This window comes from Bubalus kerabau, chromosome 18 (assembly GCF_029407905.1).
Source record: "Bubalus kerabau isolate K-KA32 ecotype Philippines breed swamp buffalo chromosome 18, PCC_UOA_SB_1v2, whole genome shotgun sequence".
In the NCBI taxonomy this organism is placed as follows: Eukaryota; Metazoa; Chordata; class Mammalia; order Artiodactyla; family Bovidae; genus Bubalus; species Bubalus kerabau.
In genome coordinates, this window is record NC_073641.1 from 9,305,039 (window position 1) to 9,329,817 (window position 24,779).

The window sequence follows — 24,779 nt, forward strand, 5'->3', positions numbered from 1 at the left end:
TCAGCGGCAGCATCACCAATCAGTGTGAGAGGTTTATGCCCTCTTCTAGTTCAGTTGATCCTTTGGAAAGTGTGACAAAGTGGTTGCTGTTTTTTGTTTTTTAAACACTGTGCCTTTGTCTGTTTCCAAAATGCCTACACCTCCTGAAGGAAGAAACTCCAGTCGTGAAGCCATACTGAAACTTCTACTCTGTACAAAAGCCATCTCCATGTCTGTCACTGAAGCTGCTGATAAGTTATCATCATCATTGAACTTCACTTCCAAACGCCATGATTATAGGAAACTGTGATATATAACAGACAATTAAATTAGCAGACAGTTATATTTCTAACAGCTTAAAACTTGACATAGCATTCATAAGGATGGAGATTCAGTTCAGTTCACTTCATTCACTCAGTCGTGTCTGATTCTTTGCGACCCCATGAATCACAGCACGCCAGGCCTCCCTGTCCATCACCAACTCCCGGAGTTCACTCAAACTCATGTCCATCGAGTCAGTATGCCATCCAGCCATCTCATCCTCTGTCATCCCCTTCTCCTCCTGCCCCCAATCCCTCCCAGCATCAGAGTCTTTTCCAATGAGTCAACTCCTCGCATGAGGTGGCCAAAGTATTGGAGTTTCATCTTTAGCATCAGTCCTTCCGATGAACACCCAAGACTGATCTCCTTTAGGATGGACTGGTTGGATCTCCTTGCAGTCCAAGAGACTCTCAAGAGTCTTCTCCAACACCACAATTCAAAGGCATCAATTCTTCAGTGCTCAGCTTTTTTTCACAGTTCAACTCTCACATGCATACATGACCACTAGAAAAACCATAGCCTTGACTAGACGGACCTTTGTTGGCAAAGTAATGTCTCTGCTTTTGAATGTGCTATCTAGGTTGGTCATAACTTTCCTTCCAAGGAGTAAGCATCTTTTAATTTCATGGCTGCAGTCACCATCTGCAGTGATTTTGGAGCCCAAAAAATAAAGTCTGACACTGTTTCCTCAGTTTCCCCATCTATTTCCCATGAAGTGATGAGGCCAGATGCCATGATCTTCATTTTCTGAATGTTGAGCTTTAAGCCAACTTTTTCACTCTCCTCTTTCACTTTCATCAAGAGACTTTTGAGTTCCTCTTCACTTTCTGCCATAAGGGTGGTGTCATCTGCATATCTGAGGTTATTGATATTTCTCCCACCAATCTTGATTCCAGCTTGTGCTTCTTCCAGCCCAGTGTTTCTCATGATGTACTCTGCCTATAAGTTAAATAAGCAGGGTGACAATATACAGCCTTGACGAACTCCTTTTCCTATTTGGAACGAGTCTGTTGTTCCATGTCCAGTTCTAACTGTTGCTTCCTGACCTGCATACAGATTTCTCAAGAGGCAGGTCAGGTGGTCTGGTATTCCCATCTCTTGAAGAATTTTCCACAGTTTATTGTGATCCACACAGTCAAAGGCTTTGGCATAGACAATAAAGAAGAAATAGATGTTTTTCTGGAACTCTTGCTTTTTAGACAATCCAGCAGATGTTGGCAATTTGATCTCTGATTCCTCTGCCTTTTCTAAAACCAGCTTGAACATCTGGAAGTTCATGGTTCACGTATTGCTGAAGCCTGGCTTGGAGAATTTTAAGCATTACTTTACTAGCGTGTGAGATGAGTGCAATTGTGTGGTAGTTTGAGCATTCTTTGGCATTGCCTTTCTTTGGGATTGGAATGAAAACTGACCTTTTCCAGTCCTGTGGCCACTGCTGAGTTTTCCAAATTTGTTGGCATATTGAATGCAGCACTTTCACAGCATCATCTTTCAGGATTTGAAAGAGCTCAACTGGAATTCCATCACCTCCACTAGCTTTGTTCGTAGTGATGCTTTCTAAGGCCCACTTGACTTCACATTCCAGGATGGAGATTAGAGAAATATATACTATCAGCTAAACCCTGTTTGGATACAAACATAAACATGTTTCTATAAGAAACATTATGAAGAAGCACAACTCATACATGATGTGGTATAAGGAGCAGTGGTAGGTATTAGAAGCTTCCAAAAGAACAACCTCTTTAGAACTAACACACACACACACACACACACACACAGATTCCTGGTCTTAACACTTCATGGAGACCCTCTTTATGGGGAGGAAGGTGGTCCAAATGTTCTACTGTCTTCCCCTACAACCCGGCCCTTGGGGATATATTGCTCCCTCTTCCATTCAAAATTCCATCAGGGAGAAACTCTTTCCAACCAGTGAGAATTTAAAGGCCCCTCTCATGGGCAGGGCTTCAAAATGTCACCAGGGCAGATGCTGCTGATTTTTGTAAAATAACCAGGAGCCCTGGAGTTAGAGAAAGAGAGCCCCTATATCCCTGAGTGACAGTCAGTATTTTGTAGAACATATTAGAAAAAAGTGGAGTCTTCTGTATATATCAATTCAAATAGACATAGTCTCCAAAATGTGCATTTGGGCAAATTGGAAGCCAAAGGTAAAATTTAATCATGAGGATACTGAAACAAGAAGCAGACGTTCTATGCAGACAAGGCTGCTCAAGGAGAGGTCAACATGGAAGATCTAAGAGGCTCCAGACTAGACCCACACAGAAACAGCTTCCTTAGCCACTTGTAAAAGTTGTCTCTGGCCTCAGTAAAAAGAGATTTGGGGTTGATATAGGACTCAGGATCCATCTCTTTATTAATCGAATGCAATTAATATCTAAATTACATTGGCTTGTACTTCGGAATGTGAGTCCAGTCACCCTCAAGTCTTTTTTTATCATTCCTCATAAAGTCCCAAGCTAAAAAATAAAACAAAAAATAAGGGTGAGGGATTATCCCTTTTACCATTTGAATTGTTGCAGAAGGTATCTATCTTCATAATTCAAAAACCTGAAATAAAATGTCTTAATCATAAACAAAAGAAGGGAAAGCCCTATAGGAAGAAATATAAACAGATATCAAGGTTAAGCAGTCCCTTAACTACTATAGTAGTTAGACTGGAGAGGCCAGGTGAACAGCCCTATCACAGAGGCCTCCCTGGCCGGGCCTTAGAGTTAATCACTACCTAGGTGGTTTTCTTGCTTCTTGGTTCATACATTCAGAGAGTCAGCTATTCGATTTCCAGCTTCTGGGAACTGCCTCCCCTTTCTCCTCCATGGTTGAGAGGTTGAGGCTGAGATCCCTCTTCTTCAGTTGCTAGGGTAACCATCTCTTCCAGTCACCTCCATCTCAGCCTCTCCCTGCCCTGATTCCAGGTGTGTGCCTACCTCTGTGTGCCTGAGGAGAATGATGGGGTTGCAGTGAATGACCCCTCCTCTTCCGGTGAGACTCTGCCTCTTCTCTTATAGAGCCTGCATGAAACAATGCCTTAGACAACCACATCACTATTCAGCAAGCATCATTCATATGTTTTAACAGGAATTTGGCCACCAAGATTACCTGGCTCTTTTCTGGGAATGGTGAACTCAAACTGTACAGCTGAGAGATGGAACTGTAAACAGGAAAGGAAAAAGGGCATTTCACACTCAGCACACAGCCTCAGGGAGAGTTTGGTGTTTCATTCATTCATTTCAATATTTCAGCAAATATTAAACATATTCATTTCAATATTTCAACAAATATTAAATGTATACTTTCGATCAGGCACTGTGCTAATTAATGGGGATAGATACGGGAAAACACAGATAAAACAAAATAGTGTCTCTTCAACAAATAATGCTGGAGCAACTGAACATTTACACACAAAAATGTGAATCTAGACCCAGACCTCACTTCCTTCTCTAAAATTAGCTCAAAATGGATCGTAGACCTAAGTATACAATGCAAAACTATAAAACTTCTAAAAGTTTTCTCCTATGTTAATAGGAGAAAACCTAGATGACTTTGGACATGGTGATGACTTTTTAGATACATCACCAAAGCATGATCCATGAAAGAAATAATCGATAAGCTGGATATTATTAAAGACTTCTGTTCTGTGAAAGAAAATATTAAGAGATAGAAAAAAACAAGCTGCAGACTAGGAGAAATTTTGCAAAAGACCTAACTGATAAAGGACTGTTATCCAAAAAATTGGCCTTCCAGCTGGCTCAATGGTAAAGAATCCACCTGCAAATGCAGGAGACACAGAAGACATGGGTTCGATTCCTTGGAGGAGGAAATGGCAACCCAATCCAGTATTCTTGCCTGGAAAATCCCATGGATAGAGGAGCTTGGCAGACTATAGTCCATGGGGTCACAAAGAGTTGGATATGATTGAGTGACTAAGCACACACATCGGAAATACACAAAAAGCTTTTAAAACTAACAATAAGAAAAAAACACCCAGTTAAAGAATGGGTCAAAGACCTTAATAGACATCTCACTGAAGAAGATATGCAGATGACAAAGAAGGAAAAGATGCTCCACATATGTCAGCAGGGAAACGCAACAGTGGGATACAACTATACACCTATTAGAAAGCCCAGAAGCTTGACCCCCAACAACATTAAATGCTGGAGAGGATACAGAGCAACAGAAACACTCATTCATTACTGTTGGGGTTGCAAAATTCTACAGCACTTTGGAAGACAGTTTGGAACATCCTTACAAAATTAAATATACATTTACCATATGATCCAGCAATTGAGTTATTTAGTATTTACCCAAAGGAGTTGAAAACTTTTGCCCACAGAAAACCTCTGCATATTGATATTTAAAGCAGCTTCATTCTTAATTACTAAAGCTTAAAAGAAATCAAGATGTCTGTCAGTAGTAAATGTATAAGTAAATGTATAAGTAGTAAATGGATAAGTTGAGGTATATGCCCTTATTGCATGGACAATTGAATACTATTTAGTGCTAAAAGGAAATAAGCTATCAATCTGTGAAAACACATGCATACTAAATGTTAATTAAATGCATATTAAATATGTTACTAAGTGGAAGACTCCAGTCTGAAAAGACTTCATACTCCAACTTTATGACATTGTGGAAAAGGCAACCTATGGAGATAGAAAAAAGATCAATGGTTTCCAGGGACCATTAAAATCCAAAGAGGCGACACTTCCTCAATCCATTAAGGATTAATTAGAGAAGAGAGCTAACAAACAGAGAGAAAGATTGGGAAATGGTCCAGGTGAGAATTCCCTGTGGTCTTGACAAGTGTTTCTTAATCATTTTTCTGGTGCAATTACATAAAACAGATGACATTCATAATGGACTGTGACCAGGTACATAATATGAATTATAATAGGAAATGTCAAATAACAATGGCTTAAAGGAGAACCTCTCTATCTCCTTCGTGATATAGATCTCTATCTATTAATAGAGTTCAGGGCTGGAATACAGCTCCATGGTAATCACTAACCTAGAATTCATCTGTCTTTACACTTTACCACCCTGAAGTGTGGTTTCTAGTCTACTCATGATCCTAAATAGCTGCTGGAGATCCAACCATTGCATCCACAATGCAAGCCAATAGGAAGAAGGAATCCAAAATGGGACCCAAGGGTTCCTTCTTAGCTAAGTCAGCTCCCTTTAAGCAACCTTTCTGGAAGTCCCAGGCACGATTTGCCCTTCTATTTCATTAGCCAGAACTTAGCCCTATTGCCATATTTTTCTGGAAGAGAGCCTGGGCTTATTGACACCATAAATAAAACAGAAGTTTTACCTGAAGAGAGACTTCGGGGAAGCAGCTCGGTCTGTTTCTGCCAGGATTATTCATAATTCCCAAAGCACTAACCCCAACTTCTCTTCTTTTTCTCTCCCTCAGGTTATATGCTTGACTCTGAGAGGAACACTATTATAGGGCCAACCTTGAACCTGCTTCAGTTGACTATTTAAAAATTACCATTTACAAACTTCGGGATTTTATGTTCCATTTTCTAGGTCCACATCAACACCCACTGTAACTGACCAAGGTGTGTTGCCGTGAAGTCTGAGAGCACTGCCTATATAAAGTAGGTAGCTGTGTTTATGAAAGGAGAAACAGAGCCAAGAAGATGTGAAGGAGAAAGTGATAGGATGAAATTTTGCAGCCAAATATCTATTTTTTAGACATGAAGAGATATGATAGATGAAAAAAAAATAGTTTAGTAGCTCCTTCTAGGAATGTCAGCAATGTGGTCGGGGTGGTTGTAATGGAGACGCTCTAGCTAAATGCTCTTGGTTTTGGAGGCTCTCACATGGCACCCACTGTGGCTGTCTGCTTCTTTCACAACCCACAGCAGACCATGCCTCCAAGAACTCATGCCTCTGTGTAGTCCCCCCCAACCCTTTGGATCAGGGCTGCCCTGTGACCACTTTAACCAGAGCAAAGCTGTGCCAGTGGCCAGACTAGTTTTAAGAAGGCCTGGAAGTTTCTATTTTTGCTTCTTGAATATTTCAAGCTGCCACAGAAAAAGTCTGGCTACTCTGCTGGAGAAACCATGTGCAGAGATTCAGCGGAGAGGCCACGTTGAGAGGGAAAAGCCCTGAGACTCCTAGAAGACTGGCGGTCTAGTAATCTCAGCATCCAGCAAAGACCAGATCCCAGCGTCCCTGCCAGCTGAATGCATCCACACGAGGACCATAGGCAAGCCCAGATTGAATCATGAGTGAATGAAATGGTTGTTGTTTTATGTCACTATATTTTGAGGTGGTCTGTACTTAGCAATAAATAACCAAGACACCACTACCTCCCCAAACATATCTATAGGCTTGCGTTGGGACCCTGGCCAATGGGGCTACTATATCTTGTGCTCTCACTGCGGTGGCTGTTGAGACAGCCCCGGCTGGACTCCGCTACTGTAGCCGAGAGTCCGTGCCCTCTGGGTCACTCCCTAACCTCACAGCCCTGGATTCCACCTTCTTCCAGATACTCCTCCTGACTCAGGCAAGCCACCCAGAAACATTTCTCACATGAGCACCCCTGCCCTTTCCAGTTTTCCGACAGGAATTTGTGCCACCCCTTCCCCATCTTTGGACCCCATCATGAAAGCCAGCCCGCTGTGTATGGACACACACACGCAACACAGGGAGTCTCAACTGCAAATAGGTCAAGTCTTGTTCAGGAACTGTAGCCAGAAAAAATGAGTTCTGGCATCTCCCACTGGAATCTGGAACACATTTTTCCATAAAAGCAGTATTATAGATGATTTTAGGTTCTGTCGTACTATTGGAACTAGAGTTCAGCTACATTGCTAGTTAAATAAACATTTAGGGGCTGCTCTGGGAACATAATTATCTTTTATAACATTGTCCTAATGGGAAACAAGATCCAAATATCTGACTTAAGAATGAACTTTTGGAAGCAACCTGGTTATAAATTAGAACCTCTTATCCTATGTTGAATACCAATTATATAGCAGATGCTGTGGGGTAAGTAGGAGAAAAAAATATGATTGTGGCCTCTTCCAAAGAAGTTGTACTTTGTTTGGGAGAGAGACAAAAACACATAAGAGACAATAGACAGGCAAGGCCGTCTATAAGCGAATCTAAACTTGTGTGAGATTGATCAGCAAGTGTCTCAGTTATAAAAGCAAGCCTGGAAGTTCTTCTTCATTGTTTATTTACAACAGCTTCCAGACACCTGTTTCCAGAAGTCTCGTGGACACATGTTGTCCACAATTACCCAGGAGCTGTTTTCTGTTAACGGGAAAGGAGTGGGCAGGTATAGGAAGCATCTGTATTCACCTAGCTGTTTAGTAAAAGGAATAGATGGGTCCTGGGGCTTAGGAACTCACTGTAGGAGAGCAACAGTCAGGTGGCTTGATATAAACTATTGACAAATAGATGGCCAGTAATTTCTACAGCAGAGATGGTTTTATTCAGAATCAGCAAAGCATGGCAATTTGGGTCCATAACCGTGGCGAGCTCCGCAAGTCCCCTCCCCCACAAGGAGAGGGCTCGTGTATAATGGGGAACTGAAGCTGGGAGGGCTATAGTAAAAGAGTCCCTTGGAGGAAAGGAGAGTTCAGAGAATAGTGGCTTTTCATTGGCTGGATTGTGACAGTCTCTCGCTGGCTGAACTCATACCAGGCAAGAAGAGGAAGTCTTTCTTCTTCTTGTGAGGTTCTGCTATAGTCACAGGGCAGCTCCCCCTTCTGAATGCCCAACTCTATTTTAATATATTATTGGCTGGGGGATTTTTGCAGAAACTAATGCCTCTGGTGGCTCAGTCAGTAAAGAATCCGCCTGCAGTGCAGGAGACTTCCTGCAATATAGAAGACCAGAGTTTGATCCCTGGGTTGGGAAGATCCCCTGGAGGAGGGCATGGCAACCCACTCCAGTATTCTTGCCTGGAGAATCCCCATGGACAGAGGAGCCTGGCAGGCTACAGCCCCCAGGGTCGCAAAGAGTTGGACACGACTGAGCGACTAAACCACCAAATCAGTGCTTGTGGCGTTAATATATCTCTGGTCAATAACATGTTAATTGGGGGTTTCTGCTTATTAATTTTTATGCAACCCAGGAATCCTTACCACTGGCCTCATGAAGGGCTACCCAGAGACCCCACCTCTGTGTTTCTCAGGGTGTAATCTAGGAACATCTGTATCAGAATCCCATGGAGGGCTTACTTTGTATACGTGTGCTCAGTTGCTCAGTCGTGTCCTATACTTTGTGACCCCATGGACTGTAGCCTGCCAGTTTCTTCTGTCTATGGGATTTTACAGGCACGAACACTGAAGTGGACTTTACTCCTCCAGAAGATCTTCCCAACCCAGGGATGGAAACCATGACTCTTGCATGTCTTGCATTGGCAGGTGGATTCTTTACCACTCGTGCCACCTGGGAAGCCTGTGGGGTTACTAAAAATGCTGATTCTGGGGTCGCACCCCAGATCTTCTGGTAGCTTGGGAATCTGCATGAGTGATCAGCCCCCCAGCTTATTCTTATGCTGATGAAACTTCAAGTGGCTATCGCCATTAAAGCAACCCCAGAGATGGAATAATCCTGCTCAGAGACTCAGGAGTGCTTCCCCTGGAAAGCTAAGGGAAATCTAGAAACAAGTCTTCCAGGCCCCACCTGGGTAGCCTCGCTGCCACCAGCCAAGTTCCTGGGATAAAACAAACATGTTCAAAGAGCCAGGCATGGAGTAGGGCCTTTCTCACACTCTCTCTGCACTCTGTGGCTCTGTTTCCCTCCCAGCCAGAGCACCATACAGACACTGCAGACATGTCTAAGGCATCTGGCCTGAAACCAGCATCTGTTGTAAGAAAAATGAGGTTTTCCACGCAGGGCCTCTTTGAAGTGGGACAGTGCCAAGTGGGATGGGGCCTCCCAGGTAGCCCCCATCACATGGAAACATACAAGTCAGTTTCCCCAGGAATAGAAAATGTGCTGTGAGCAAGACTCCAGGCTTCATACGAGAGCCCGCTGCATTCTGTGCTTGGATCTTCTGCCTCTGGTTTGCCATCAGGACCATCTTGCAGCCTCCAGGGCCTGAGGGCTCCTTACCCGCCATGTGCGGTCACCCCAGGGCAAGTGCCATCGCACCTGGGACAGCGTGCTGATTTTATCACTCAGGGTGAAATAACCTTAAAGATCATTTTTAGAGTGAGGCATCCATGCCCATGTGGTGGGATACTTTTGAGGTAAGAGTTGTCGCTCCTGGCTTCCCCTCCCCCACTCACCCGTCTCTCTAATGCTTGAGCACCTAAACACCCTCTCTCCCATGCCTCTAGGAAGGGATGCTGCTACCCAAGCAAGGATGACAAAGGCACCAAACTCCTGACTCCTCCCTTGCAGAAGCCCAGGCATAGGATACAAACAAAAGCTTGGCTAAATATGTAATTAGCTAAAGCTATTTTCCATTCCAGAGAAGGCAATGGCACCCCACTCCAGTACTCTTGCCTGGAAAATCCCATGGATGGAGGAGCCTGGAGGGCTGCAGTCCATGGGGTCACTGAGGGTCGGACACGACTGAGCGACTTCACTTTCACTTTTCACTTTCATGCATTGGAGAAGGAAATGGCAACCCACTCCAGTGTTCTTGCCTGGCGAATCCCAGGGATGGCGGAGCCTGGTGGGCTGCCGTCTATGGGGTCACACAGAGTCGGACACGACTGAAATGACTTAGCAGTAGCAGCAGCATTTTCCATTCCTTCCAGTGCCAGCTCTTCTTCCCAGGACTTGGGAGAATGGTCCAGACAAGGGAAGGAAGATGCCAATCCAGTGGGTCACAGCATGGTTCCCTTCCCCATCACTGGCCAAGTCCCGGCTGAGCTTGAGAATCTCAGTGGATGAGGAGCCTGTGCCCAGGTCCCTGGGAAAGCACAGGGAAAACAAAGGAAATAATGAAGGACCTTGAGCAGCCCCACCACCTCTGAGGCCCCCCAGTGTTGTGGGAGTACTGTTAAATATGTCCAGGAGGAGGAAGCAGCTGGGAAGCGCACTGTCTGGATGGATGTCAGGTGCTTGGATGGTACACCATGCATCTCAGGAAATGTCAGCCTGAAAAGAGGACTCAGATTCACTTCTCCATCCCCCCAGGCCTTAGAACTGTGATCACCAGGGACGTAGATACAAGCCTGGGACAGGGGACAGGAAACCTGAATTGCCTAAGTTTGGGATGTTGCCACTCCCTGGAATGAGGGTTTGAAATGGGTGTGAAACACAGAGAAGTTCAGGAAGGTTGAGGAAAGTCACCTTTCTCCTATCTTTACCTTTCTACTCTATTGTTACGAGCTTTAGAACGTATCTATGCATCATCCAGTTCATGTTAAATGAAACTTCTTCACTGTCCTAGAACTTGAACTTGGGTCTAGTAGCTGAAAGTGTGTGCTCTAGAGACAGACTGGAGGGTTTGAATCTTTGCTCTGCTATTACCTTGAGCAAGCTGCTCTCAGCTAGTCTCTTCCTCTGGTTGTGAGGTTGATTTATATACAAGGCTTAGAGCAGCACCTGGCATGTGACTGGCCTTGCTCAGTTAGAGTTAGGACGGCTAACTCTTGCTCAGTTCAGAATAGGACAGAATAAACTGTGCATATTGTTTCACTCACTGTTTTGCTTTGGTCATCAGGGGGATTTGTCATTGAACTTAACCATGAAAATGTCAACTCTTTCAGGTGGCGCTAGTGAGAACCTGCCTGTCGATGCAGGAGACATGAGTCATGGGCTCAATCCCTGAGTTGGGAAGAAGATCCCCTGGAGAAGGAAATGGCAGCTCACTCCAGTAGTCTTGCCTGGAGAATCCCATGAACAGAGGAGCCTGGTGGGCTACAGTCCATAGGGTCGCAAAGAGTCAGACATGACTGAAGCAACTTAGCATGAGCAAGGACAGAAAATTATTTTTAAATGAATTATTAGGTGGGAAACAACAGGCCTTCCCTCCCATCTGGTACTCTTTCTCATGTATTTTCAAAGGGGAATTGTTGGTGTTTCACATGTTTTCTTCTTTGACAGCTCCTCTTATGCCTGCCTGATTTCTGGATATGGAAGACCACCCTTCTGTTTGAATGATAGCAGTCATTTTATATCCAGGCCAAACATTCAAAAAGCCTGTGCAAATAAACATGCCCAGCATGGTCACAACAGTGTGTGGGTATCTGTATGCACAGCAAGGAGGGCTCAGGTCTGCAAGAGAGCACAGCTGCTTGGATAATGCACATTGTTCAAGCTTGTCTAAGAAGATGTCCTTGGAAAGCACGTAAACTCACTTGCACCAGCTTATGGAAAGCCTGACTTCTTCAAGGCAGCCCCTCAAAGTGTGAAGGTTTTGAGGGTGCATGACAGGCACTCACCTGGGCTCAATTTGCTTTTAGCAAAAGTTTGATCGACATTTACTGCCAAGATGCATGTTTCTTTTCTTGATTAGCAGTCCAGAGTCACCTCACCCAGCAATGCCAAATGAAGCTGCAGATATGAACGAGTGGACACAGATCAATCCTATGGTGACTAGACCTTCATCCTATCACTATTTTTCAAGAGAGAGCTGAGGCTGAACTGCCTTGAGCAATCCACTTTGGAAAACTCATTTTTATCTACCCTAAATGTCTATTGTATGTAGATAGCTTCCCCAGAATTTCCAAATCAGACTAAAATCATTGCAGGCATCTCACTGACCGGCTTCTGGATCACTATGAGGCCATCCACCCAGTGCTGGGATTGGTCACAACTTTCTGAGAGGCCAAGAATCACAGCCCTCCCAGGACTGAGCAGTCTTTTTAGTATTGCTCTCCTAGACACCAACATATCCACATCTATAAACATGTTTGAAATATGTATCATATATTCTGTCCCATATGGACCACCTACTTAGTCATGATAATACCAATAGGTCATATTTCTTGGCTCCTGACTCTGCCTCAGGCGCTACCTCAAGGGCTGGTTCATCAGTAGAGCTGTAAATGGTCCCATGTTCAGAAGAGCCCTGTACTTGGGATTTAATGATCTGTGTTCCAACAAGATTCTTTATAATTTTATCTTTAAATTTGCATTTTGTGAGTGAACTCCTATGAGACAAAGTAGTTTGCACTAGGATCTTAGAGAATCTTTCTGCCTCCCACCTTCTCACTTCCTCCCCATCAGCGGGTTCTCACCCACCTACTCTCTTGCTCCCTCATGCCAGAACACTGTCCCAGCCCCACACAGGAACCACTGAGGCCCTCCACCACCCACCCTACCCCATCACAAGGAGAGATGGGGTCCAGGCATGTACCTTGTGTCTTCAGCCAGGGCTGCAACCATCCCCACTGCCTCATGAAGCCCCATGGGCATTCATCAGGTGACTCTTCTGGGGCGAGTTTCTTGCCCACCCCTGATCCAAGTACTAGTTGAGCCCTTTGAAGAGGTTTCAATCCCTTGGGGAATCACCTAGTTGCTGTGGGTTGACCAGAAGACCCATGAGAAGGGATGGTGCCTGGTCCAATTTCCTCCCTTCCAGCTGGCAGTCAGTGGGCTGTGTGTGGGTGCCAAGTTACAGGGAGGGGCCCTTAGACATCTGTGAGAGCCTATGGTCACCCAGCATTATCTATAACTACACAACTATAACTGAGTGAGGCCAGTCATGTGCACGCACTGCTCTTATCCCTTTTTTTTTTTTTTTTTTTTTTTTTGCTCTTATCCTTCATTTGAGTTAACTCACCACCTTACAACCAGATGAGGAAAATGAAAGTGAAGTGAAAGCTAAAGTCACTCAGTCATGTCCAGCTCTTTGCAACCCCATGGACTATACAGTCCATGGAATTCTCCGGGCCAGAATATTGGAGTGGTTAGCTGTTCCCTTCTCCAGGGGATCTTCCCAACTCAGGGATCGAACCCAGGTCTCCTGCATTGCAGGTGGATTCTTTGCCAGCTGAGCTACTAGGGAAGTCCACGTAGAGTAATTTGCCCAAGCTAATGATCAAAACCACAGGAGAAAGGAAAAATATTTCTATTTTAGGGTCTTTAGTGACACTTTTTTTCCTGCTTTTTGAACAAGGAGTCCTGCATTTTCATTTTGTGCTGAGCCCTGTAAATTGTATAGCTAGCCCTGTTCCTTTTAATGTGACTTGTGGTCACAAAGCCACCAGCAATGAAGGTGATATTGAAACCCATGTAGATCTCCTTGGAACCTACTGTTAACAACTCTTGCTTTATCACTCTCAAGTCATGGGCCAGTGGGTTGTACAATGGTCCTCTCTGTTGTCTTAACCCTGACTCTTTGCACAGCTGAAAATGTCTTCTCATTTCTATGCACCATAAAATCTATTCACATATCACTGGAAAATGGAAGTGGGAGAAGTGAGCATTGGCAAAGTGGGAAAAGAAATAAGACCGCGTTGAAGCCATAGGAACAGATGCGAGAATAATCAAAAAGGCACCATTATGCACGGAAAGCAAGAACGGAAGCTGCTTGGAAGTTGTGGGTCTTTCCAACTGCACCCGAGTGCCTTGCCAACTGTCAGCAGCACTGCCTGAGCAGATGGGCAGGTGCAAAATCGTGATGGTGAGGGACATCACAGCAGCCCGGTGCCAGCCGTGTTTCTCTCACAAGGTGTCCTCGTCATCTGTTAAATAGCTGAGCACTTTTATTAAGCATTTTAGAGATTTTCTAATCTATTCAAAGCATTTAGATCTTACATTTCTGAACAGATGGTGAAAAGGGAGCATGTGTATGTTGTTGGAAATGTGTGAGAAGGCAGGAGGTGGGTGATGAAGCAGAGGTAATTTTAAGATATTGTGAGCAGGATCGAGGGGTGCGGCAGTGGATGACCAGCTTTTCTTGCCCACCTCTTGCTTCATTTATGCTTTAGCTGTGTTCCATCTTTCAACTCTGTGGAATCCATACACAACACATAAAACCTTAAGCTTTAAATGTGGATTCATGAAGATGTCAGTCCTCACTTTGGAGAACTGCTGATGGAGGCAGGGATCCTCTCAATTCTGGGTACTTGGCTTTCTGCATCCTTCCTTGTTGAAGCATGGGGTAGAGGGAAGGACATGAGGCAGGAAGAAGAACTTTCACTCTCTCATGGCAAGAGGAAGAGGTTGCTTTGGGGGAGATTTTGTGAGGTCGGACAAAACTAAGTGGATGGGTAGCACTGAGTTCTCTTGGAAAGAATCAATTAAGCATGCTGTGGGCTTCTGTTTAACAAGTGCTTAACAAAATTCACCTGTTTATAATCAAATCTCTTGGCAAACTGAAAATAGAAGAAAACGTACTCAATCTGATCAAAGGATCTACAAATTAATCTAGAATTAACATAGTACTTGAGAATGATAAACTGAATGCTTCCCTCTGAGATGCGGATCAAGGCATGAATGCCTATCTTTATTATTTCTATTCAAAATTGGACTAGAGAGCCTAATCAATTTATAAAAAATAATAGGCATGTGGATCAGAAAGGAAGATTTTTATTTTTTATTAAAAAATCTTTATTTTTCAGATGACACCAATGTTTACATAGAAAATCCTAAAGTATCTATGAAACACCTACTATAATCAATAGGTGAATTTAGCAGATTGCAGGATGTAAAACCAAAATACAAATACACTACCATGTGTAAAATAGATGGCTAGTAGGAACCTGCTGTATAGCTCAGGGAGCCTGGCTCAGTGCTGTGATGACCTAGATGGATGGGAAGGTGGTGGGGGGTGAGAGGGTGGCTCAAGAGGGAGAGGATATACGTATACAGATAGCTCATTCACTTCCTTGCACAGCAGAAACTAATGTAGCATTGTAAAGCAATTAGAACCCAATTAAAAAAAAATAAAAGAATCCATTGTATGTCTATATAATGCAGCAAATAAATGGAAAGTGAAATAGAAAAAAATTCCATTTACAATAATATCTCCCAAATTAAATACTTATGTAAAAATTTAACAAAAGATATTTTATACAGTTATGTCAAAAACTATAAAATATTGCTACAGTAATTAAAGAAGAGCTAAATAGATACAGAGATATTGATTCACAAATTGGCCTCCCTACACACATGGCAAGGAGAGAATGAAAAAAGGGGCACACCACTCCAAACTAGGTGGCAAGTTTAATAAGCAGGGGAACTTCACTTATGCAGTCATTAGACGTGTAGATCTCCCCACCACCCAGCAGAATCTTAAAAGTTTGTAAAGAGGCCTTACTGGGCTTCAGTCACGTGTACCATTGTGCTTGCGTGCTCAGTCACTCAGGCATGTCCGACTCTGTGACCTCAGAGACTATATAGCCTGCCAGGCTCCTCTTTCCATGGAATTTCCCAGGCAAGAATACTGGAGTGGGTTGCCATTTCCTTCTCCAGGGTTCTTCTCGACCCAGGGATCAAACCCTTATCTCCTACGTCTCCTGTATTAGCAGGCAGATTCTTTACCACTGAGCCACCAAGGAAGCCCCACGTGTAGCATCAGTCTTAATAACATCTTACACTCTCAAGACTGCATCCTTGAAAATGGCTCCCAAGATAGAAATGGTGGGCAGAGTGGATATTCCAAGGACAGCAGAGGAGGCGAAGAGATTCGGATTGCCAAAGTTTATCTCAAGGATCAACCCACTGTCACATTTTCTTAATGACCTTCTCCAATGAGAGATTTAATGTTTTCATAGACTGAAGAACCCAATAATTTAAGGCTGATTTTTCTTATATTATTCTATAGATTAGATGCAAAAAGTTCTATAAGGCTTTTTGTAAAAATTTAAATGTTCTTTCTAAAATTTGAGCAAAAGACCTAGCACAGCCAAAACAATTGAAGTTTTAAAAAAATGAGCAAAACTGAAGAACTCTCATTGCCTGATTTCCAGACTTACTATGAGGTCTTCAAAATTCTGATACTGGCAGAAGAACTGTCCAACAGATTTATAAAACAAAATGAAGAGTTTAGAATTAGGGCTCTTGTATATGATCAATTGATTTTTATAAACCTGTCAAAGCAAGTCTATGAAAAAAGTTAAATTTTTAAAAATTAATAATACTGGGAAAACTGGATAAATGTATGGAGGAAAATGAACTTTTACCCGTAAATCATACCACTTCCCAAAATTATTTTAAACTGAGTCATAGACTTTATATAAAGTTGAAGCTATAAAGCTTTTATAAGAAAATGTTGGAGAATATCTTCATGATTTTAAGTGCTAAGAAAAGATTTACTAGAGGGACTGAAAAATTACTAAATATAAAATAAAAAATTGATAAATTAACACTCCTACTCACTGAAAACACATTTATAAAATGAAAAGATAAGCCAGAGACTGGGAGAAGGTGTTTGTAATACATATAGTTAACAAAGGCCTTGTATCCCGAATGTATAAATAACTATGACTGAATAACAAAACCACATTCAATATAAAATGGGTAAATGACTTTAACAAACACCTCACTAAAGAAGATAATCACATGACCAATAAGCATGAAACACTGTCAACATCAGTAATCAGGGAAATATAAAAACTGCAGTATGATCTTGTGGATGTACTGTTAGCCCTTCTTGTGAGCATGATGAATGAACGCAAGCATGCTAAGTCACTTCAGTCATGTCCAACTCTTTGAGACCCCATGGACTGTAGCCCACCAGGCTCCTCTGTCCATGAGATTTCTCAGGCAATAATACTGGGATGGGTTGCCATTTCCTTCTCCAGGGAATCTTCCCGACCCGGGGATCAAACCCTGGTCTCCTGCATCTCCTGCATTGCAGGCAGATTCTTTACCCACCTGGGAAACTCCTTCCCTCCCCTTGCCTTTCCATAATTAAAACCTCAAATTCTCATAGTTTCTGGAGGAAGGAAATTGATCATTTTAAACTACCTGTAAATATATAGTTTAGAGGAATAGAATGTCATGCCTGGTTTCAAAAATATTTTCAAGAGGCTTTTACTTTTTTGCCTTCGTAACAGAGAATGTGTGAGCTCCTTTACTTTTGACTCACTTTCTAGAAGTTCTGCTCTCTTCTTAGTCCTTGGATTGCATTTTAACTTCTGTCTGAAGTCAACAACGTCTCCTTAAAAACAAGTCAAATGTCTTCCATGGTTGTTGAGTTGGCAAGGGGGACTGAAAGCCAGAGTAGTTCTCTAAAAAATGAAGCACGTCCAGAGTTTCCTGGTTGGAGTCCTTCTATGGAAATTCTGGCTCCACTCTCTCTACACGTGTTGGAGGACAATTTATAGCAGTCAGTACGGCAGCCAGGGAAAGATTTAGGTTTTCTCTCTCCCATGCACATAGCATGATTACTTGGATTAACTGAAGACTAATTTTTTTTCCATTTGGCCAAACTTGAACACGTGAGAAAATCAAACAAATGAAAAAAAAAAAAAAAATCAGTGACAAAGTTAGCAAAGAAAAACAACCTTCAGGTGACATGTTAGCAGGCTGCTCCGCTCCAGATGCCAAATCGAGGGACCAACCAGGTGGCCTCCACCAGGCTGTTCCTAAACATGGAATGATCTAAAGAGTGAGTTTCGGTGTTGGGGGTCTGACTTTCTTTAAGCTACAGTGGAGTCGTAGTTGGAGTAGGGCTGGAAGGTAGCTTTTCGTTCTTTACTATGTGCCCATTATGATCCCACTTTGGAATCGGTATTCAATACTGAACCACTGTAGAATGTACCAGCAGAGTCCGCCCCAAGATGCACCTGTTTTCGTACAACCAACAAGTCCTTCTGGATGTTGAGCAAAAGTTCATATGACTTATTACGTAATGTATCACTGTCCTTTTCCATTGGGCTAAAGAGAGAAATGGTTCTCTCTGAAAGTATATTCATCTGATTCAAATAAAATGGCCTTTATCCAGAGGCCATTGTCGCATAAGCTGAAGCATCTGGCATAATGCTGAAACCCCAGAAGTAGAGTTTTCACTACCCAAAAATTCCTATCATGTAGTATTTGTACTGAACTCCATGACCTGAGTCATGGGCTACATCCTTGCCCCCTTGTGCAACATGAGCTCATTTACTTGTGTTGTAAACATAATTCTCTTTACTTTCAAGTTTCATTGATTTGGAAGATGAGACAAGGACGAGGAAAAGAGCAGATTGAAGAAGACAGGTAGGCATTATCTGCCAGGATATAAGCTTCATGAAGGCAAAGACTTGGCCTGTTTTGTTCACTGCTGAAATCCTAGGATCTAGAATAGTCCTAGGCTTGGAGAAGGTGCCAAGCAAATACTTGCTAATTAATGAGAGCAATGGAAAGCATCAGCTTTTACAGACCACCTGCTAAGGAATAGTAGGAAAAAGAAGAAAAGAGAGGGAAAAGACAGAAGAGATCTCCTACAGCACATTTGTCTAAGAACGGTTTAAGTAGCATCAAAAAATTCTACATCCTCTAAAAGCTCTTGAGAACATCATTGTTTTACCCCTTAAATGATGATGATAGGATGGCTGTTTATCATGATAACCTTAAATCATCAAGACATCAGAATAAATAGAAATTAAAATGCATTCATTATCCTCCTTTCAAGGCACAGAAGAAAACACAAAATACCTGAAAAATATTTTCCAAAAATAAGACTGCAATTGTTTTAAATTGTTAAAATCTCAGGTTTTCTAAATTTTACATTTCCATGTACGTAGAATACAACTTAGCCCAATGACAACAGATTTGCAAAGCTGATAGATAAGTTGCCATATTAGCAAAGGCACACAGCACACCTGTCCCTCTGCTCCATCCCCTTCTTACAGCTAGAAGGATCACATCCTCTGAGTCCCACAGTCCCCTGGGATTTTGCAGACGCAGCTCGAGGTAATGTGGCCGCCCCTGAGAGAGGTGCGCGACCCCATGGGACTGAAGCTTTTTCTGAACTTCACTTGTATAGAGCAGCTTCCTGATTCTTTTTTAAGCAATGTGGGAAATCATGCCGCTTGGAAAGCCAGGCACCAGAAGTAGGGAGATCTACCCAGAGTGAAGCCACAGGTTTGGCTGGTTTTATATTTGCTCTCAGCTTGGCTTTCTCTAAGAAATGCTGAGATTTTTTAAAGGAATTTTGAAAGGAAAAGTTTAAGGTTAAAAAAAAAAGCCAACCTATGAATGATTTTCCAACCTCTGGAAAGAGTAAGCAGAAATCAGAACCTAAGAAAAACCCAAGATCCTTCACAGAACACAGACAGGCAAGCACCCTACGTGTGCATCCTCGGCCTACAACAAGCCTCTCTGTTGACTCTTTGGGAAGGTCCACCAACAGCTTGGTGTTTCACAGACAATCAAGGAAAAAAACCCTGTATTAAAAAGAAATTTCCTGAATAGCAAGTTTATATGAATTATCCCTATGTATATTTACTTACAATCTAAAAATATCCTTTGGGAAATCTTAGAAATCAAGTGTTTATTTAATTGTCTGAAATTGGAATAAAAGAAGGGGTGAGCTGGAGGACTCCTATGGATGTGTGGTCCAGCCACTCTCAGCTTCAGTATTTCCATGATGGGGAGGGCCAGTGCGTGTGTGCATGCTAAGTCGCTTCAGTTGTGTCTGACTCTTTGCCAGGCTATGGACTGTAGCCCACCAGGCTCCTCTGCCCGTGGGATTCTCCAGGCAAGAATACTGGAGTGGGTTGCCATGCCCTCCTCCAGGGGATCTTACCCACCCAGGGATCGAATCCACATCTCTATGTCTCCTGCACTGGCAGGTGAGTTCTTTACCACTAGCTCCACCTGGTGAACCTGGGGAAGGGCAGATGGAGACTAACTTCCTGGAAGCCATTTCTGCAGGAACCTGGGGTGCTAGGGTGGAAGGACAAAAAGGATTGGAGTGATCTTAGAGTGAGATCCTATCACCTAACTCTGAACGTTGGGAGGGAAAGAGCAGACCCTTGGTGCCAAGAAAGTGATTAGAACAGTTGGAGATGTTGTAGGTCTCTGTTGCTTTGGTCTGCTAGCACCTTCTTTCCTTGAGGTGGGCGGGGGAGGCATGCAGGATGTCTCTCATACTCCACATGATCCTAGAGGGGCTAATTGTAGGTTCTCTGTGTCTTAGCTTGAGGTTCCCAGAAACAGATCCTGATACAAGGTTTCAGGTGCAAGTAGTTTGTTCAGGGAGCTTCCCAGGTGGCACCGCTGGTGGTAAAGAACTCGGCTGCCAATGCAGAAGATACAACAGACTTGGACCCCTGGGTTGGGAAGATCCCCTGGAGGAGTGCATGGCAACCCACTCCAGTATTATTGTCTGGAGAATCCCTAGGACAGAGGAGCCTGGTGGGCTACAGTTTAGGGGGTCACAAAGAGGCGGACAGGACTGAAGTGACTTAGCAACACAGTTTGTTCATGAGGCAAGGCCAGCCAAAACTGGTAAGAGAGTGAGGACCTGAGACAAGAGAGGGAAGGAATTCAGCCAAGGTTGTGTCTTTAAGCTAGTGAGCTCTGTGGGCATGGAGCTGACACCACCTGGGGAACCCACGGTTGGCCCACATGCAGGGCAAGAGGACGGAGGTCTTGCTCCACCAACTGCCTGGTTGTGGGCAGACGGCAGGCACTTCTGGCCTACCTTGCTTGAATGCCAAAGCCCTCAGGCAAAGAGAAGCAGGGCCTGACACTTAGATGTGTAGCAGGTGAGCACTGGAAGGGACAGGGCCAAGGGGATAGGGTGGGGGTAACTGACAGCATCTGCTATACCCTCCCTCTTCGCCTGCTAGAAGCCAGTTCCAGCAGAGCTCACATGGCTAGTCTGGCTCGGGTGCATGACCAGTGAAGGGCCAGTGCAAATCCTTCCCTTTTTTCTGTCCATGGAAAGATACATGCTCTCTTTCCACTGCGGTTGCTGAGTGAGGCCAGGGCAGCCTAGAGTTGCCATTGAGGCCCCTTTCCTGGCCCCTAGGAAACCTTATTTGCAGGAGGAAAGAATGAGGCCAATAGACAGGAGAAAGAGATGGAAAATAACTGAGAGAAGAGTCATAATATTTTCATCTGGACCCTTGGATCCAGCTTGACCTGAAGCCAGCTTCATTTCTGGACATCTTAAATATGAACTAATACATTCCTTTTGTTTTCTTGCTTTAGCCAGTTTTTATTTGTAAGCAAAAGTGTTTAGCCTAATATAAGAATGGCTTACTATGCCATTTCCTTCCTGTTTAATACATATACACACAAGGGGGTTGGATTTATCCCTGAAACGTATACCTGCTAGAAAGCTGAGCTTGCTGCCTCTGATGCCATCTGAGAGTAATGAAGCAGTGTCGCCCAAATTGAAAGTGGTGGGAGGGGTTGCCACTGTGACAAAGTGTCCCAAGCAAGGAAAAGCATGCCCTGGAAAGGAACCCAGAAAATACAAACTTTCATTCCATCCCTTTTTACAGAGTACATGCTTAAGAGCCGCCGAAGCAGAAAAAAATAATTCCAGTTCCCTAGTTGTGGAGAGGACAGAGCCTACGCAGCCAGTTGGAGGGAACTCAGGAGAGCAGATGGGGGTGTCGAGTCAGGCAGAGAGCAGGGCGGGGCTGGGGACACGAATGTGCTTACTGCACGGAAGCATGTTTGCAGACTGTGGAGATCGGGGCAGAGACAGCCGCAGGATAGGACAGCTGAGAAGCCACCCAGGGCGCAGCCCCAGGGCCTGGCCAGGCACTCAAGGGGCATAGCATGGAGCAGGTGCTGGTTCCCCGGGAGCTAGCACTGTGCTCCTTGGTGGAGGACACCAGAGTGCAAACAGTGGCAGGGAATACCGAGGGTATGACCAGCCTTGGCATGACCCTAGACAGGCTTCCAGGAGAGGTGAGCACACTAGGGGTCAGGGAGCACCAGTGTGTTGGAGCCAATCCTTCGCAGCTCCCAAGAGTCAAGTGCAAAATGTTCAAGAATTCTGTGAGACAATCATTAAATATGGCAATTATTAAAGTTCAATCATTCATTACTTAAAGAGCTTACTAAAAGCAATAAATACTCAAAACGTGTCATTTCCTAATTATTTTACTGCATTTTATTATTAGCTATGCTCTTGAGGTTATTGAAATGTTTGTGCCTACACAGGGGGATACTGTCTAACAGTATTCCTCTGCTCACCTCTTCTTAACCCTGTGTTTGGTGGCATCACATTGGGAGCTGAAAATCTGCTGGGATAAGAATGGAAATTGCAAATGCTACAAATCAAGGCTTAACTTATTGTTTTATCCATGTTCAGACTTAAGAATGTGATGAAAAATGCTAATGAGGCATGCTAATGAGGCAAACTAAACTTAAATATATGTCATGTGCGGAGCCATCGCATTGTGAATAGCATCCAACATTGAGGGAATATTCTTCCAGCATTGGAAACCTGCAACCTGATTCAGCAAAGAAGTCACTCACACGCATCGACCAGACATGTTGGTTTGCTTTTATCATACTCGACAGAAACAAAGATATCAGTTAGCATTCGTGTTAAGGACTATGCTTGTCTGTTCATTACAAGCATTAAACAAATTGGTGATAACTGTAGGTTGACTACAGATACAAAATTTCAGCAAAAAACAAAAGAGCCCTCTGTGAAAATAAATTGACTCTATGAATTTAGGAAGCTAGAATATTGCATTTTATTATTATTATTAAATCTTCTGCCATATATCCTTTATATCAGTAAAATTTAAAATAAATGTATGTGTGTATGCAGGCTTCCTGGGTAGCTCAGCTGGTAAAGAATCTGCCTGCAACGCAGGAGACCCGGGTTCGATTCCTGGGTCAAGATGTTCCCCTGCAGAAAGGATCAGCTACCCACTCCAGTATTCTTGAGCTTCCCTGGTGGCTCAGATGGTAAAGAATCTGCCTGCAATATGGGAGACCTGGGTTCAATCCCTGGGTCAGGAAGATCCCCTGGAAGAGGGCATGGCAACCCACTCCAGTATTCTTTCCTGGAGAATCCCAGGGACACAAAGAGTCAGACATGACTGTGCGACTCAGCACAGCACAGCACACGTGTATATGAACACACATACCTTCTTTCTGGAGAGCCAGTTGTTAACCCTTTACAACACACCACTGGGTTCAGGATATCTTCCCCTTCTCTATCTGGCTTGCTGGAAAGGCCAGGAGAGGAAAGGAGTTTACTTGAAAAGGGAGCTCCACTTCTGCCCAGCGTGAAGTGAGCATTCTTGTAGAATAAGAACATTCAGAGTATTTACAACACAGACATGAAGACCACAATAGGTGAAAGACCCCAGCAGACGCAGGACTAACTGCAGCGAAGGTGTGCCCACCTCCCCACCCCCACACACGCCTTGCTTTTGCTCGTCCTCCATCCCCTACGTTCTTCCTTTGTGCTTTTAATTCAAGTCACATGTATAACTCGAGAATTTATAAATTACAAAAGGCCTTTCAAACCAAGTTAATATGTAAATATAAAATATAATGTTAAATTCCCATCATTAATATTGAAGAGTAAGTCAATATTTGATCAAAATCACCTCCGGGGAATATGCCTTTCTGCCTGGTTTTATGCCTTTCTGCCTTGCAGACTTATTCAATTATTATTTAATTACCTGGTTAAATGTCATGGCTTACAAAGCAGGGATTATATTAATAATAACATGAGGTTTGTTTTAAACCAGCCCATACATTAGATAGAGCTGATTTTGTTTGACCGTCTCACAGAGCACAGGATTTATGTTATTCTTCTGCACCTGGTTTTGAATGAATTGATGCTATTTAAGCATTCCCTCCTCCCTTTCCCCTTTAAAAAATCATCCTCTTGTATTTGTCATATTTTTCCAGTCTTTCAGCTATTCTCCGCCCCGCTTCTCCACCATCCCCCCTACCACTGCACCCTGGGAGTCTTATTTCCACTTAAATCAAATACCTTAACAAAGGATTGTGCCTGAAACACAGTAACAAAACCAAGACGCTGGGTCATGGAGGACTATCTCTTCTCAAAAGAAGGTGGGGCCCCACGCAGAGCAGTTTCTGAGCCAACACCTTCCGACTGAATGGTTTGCTGCTTAATTCATTGCTATAAAGTTGCTATAGCAACCGTTCTATCAGAAGGATTTGTTGGCACCTAGATGGACTTTATTTCTTTGACATTGGGAGAGGGGAGGGACGACAAAGTCTAATGAGAGGACTGAGTGACAGACGATCACTCCCCTTTCGACTTCACCACTCTGGACCCACATTTGGGGTATTTTGTGCATGGCCTTTTGTCAATCTGATGTGGAGTAGAGATGGGGGGAGCAGGGACAGACCCAGGAGGGCCGAGGGGAAGGCTGGAGGAACAGCTGAACGAGGTGGGCCACGCACGCCTTTTGTTCTGCACCATCTGTGTGCTGTGGTTTTGGGATGGAGCCAAAAGAACATTACCTGTATTGTGCCTCTCAGAGCTCCTCACCACACACCCTGTCCTGCCCCAGACACAGGGGCCTCACGTGCAGTGACAGGGCCATCACAGCCTGGCAAATCAACTGCTTGAACATTTGGCTTTACGAATATTGAGCAAAATTCTTCAAATAAATTATGAAAATGACTAAGAGAACAGACATCTGAAT

The 24,779-nt window shown here is 43.6% G+C and overlaps 1 long non-coding RNA gene across 1 annotated transcript; it reads right to left on the reverse strand.

Annotated features, from left to right (window-relative positions):
- Nucleotides 1-1,596: 1,596 nt before the first annotated feature.
- Nucleotides 1,597-23,413, reverse strand: LOC129632792 (uncharacterized). The gene is made up of 5 exons (XR_008704670.1): nt 23,238-23,413; nt 11,679-11,790; nt 3,415-3,466; nt 3,243-3,326; nt 1,597-1,922 (listed from the first exon to the last, which is right to left on the reverse strand). It is a non-coding gene; the product is annotated as an uncharacterized LOC129632792 (long non-coding RNA).
- Between the last annotated feature and the right edge of the window lie 1,366 nt (nt 23,414-24,779).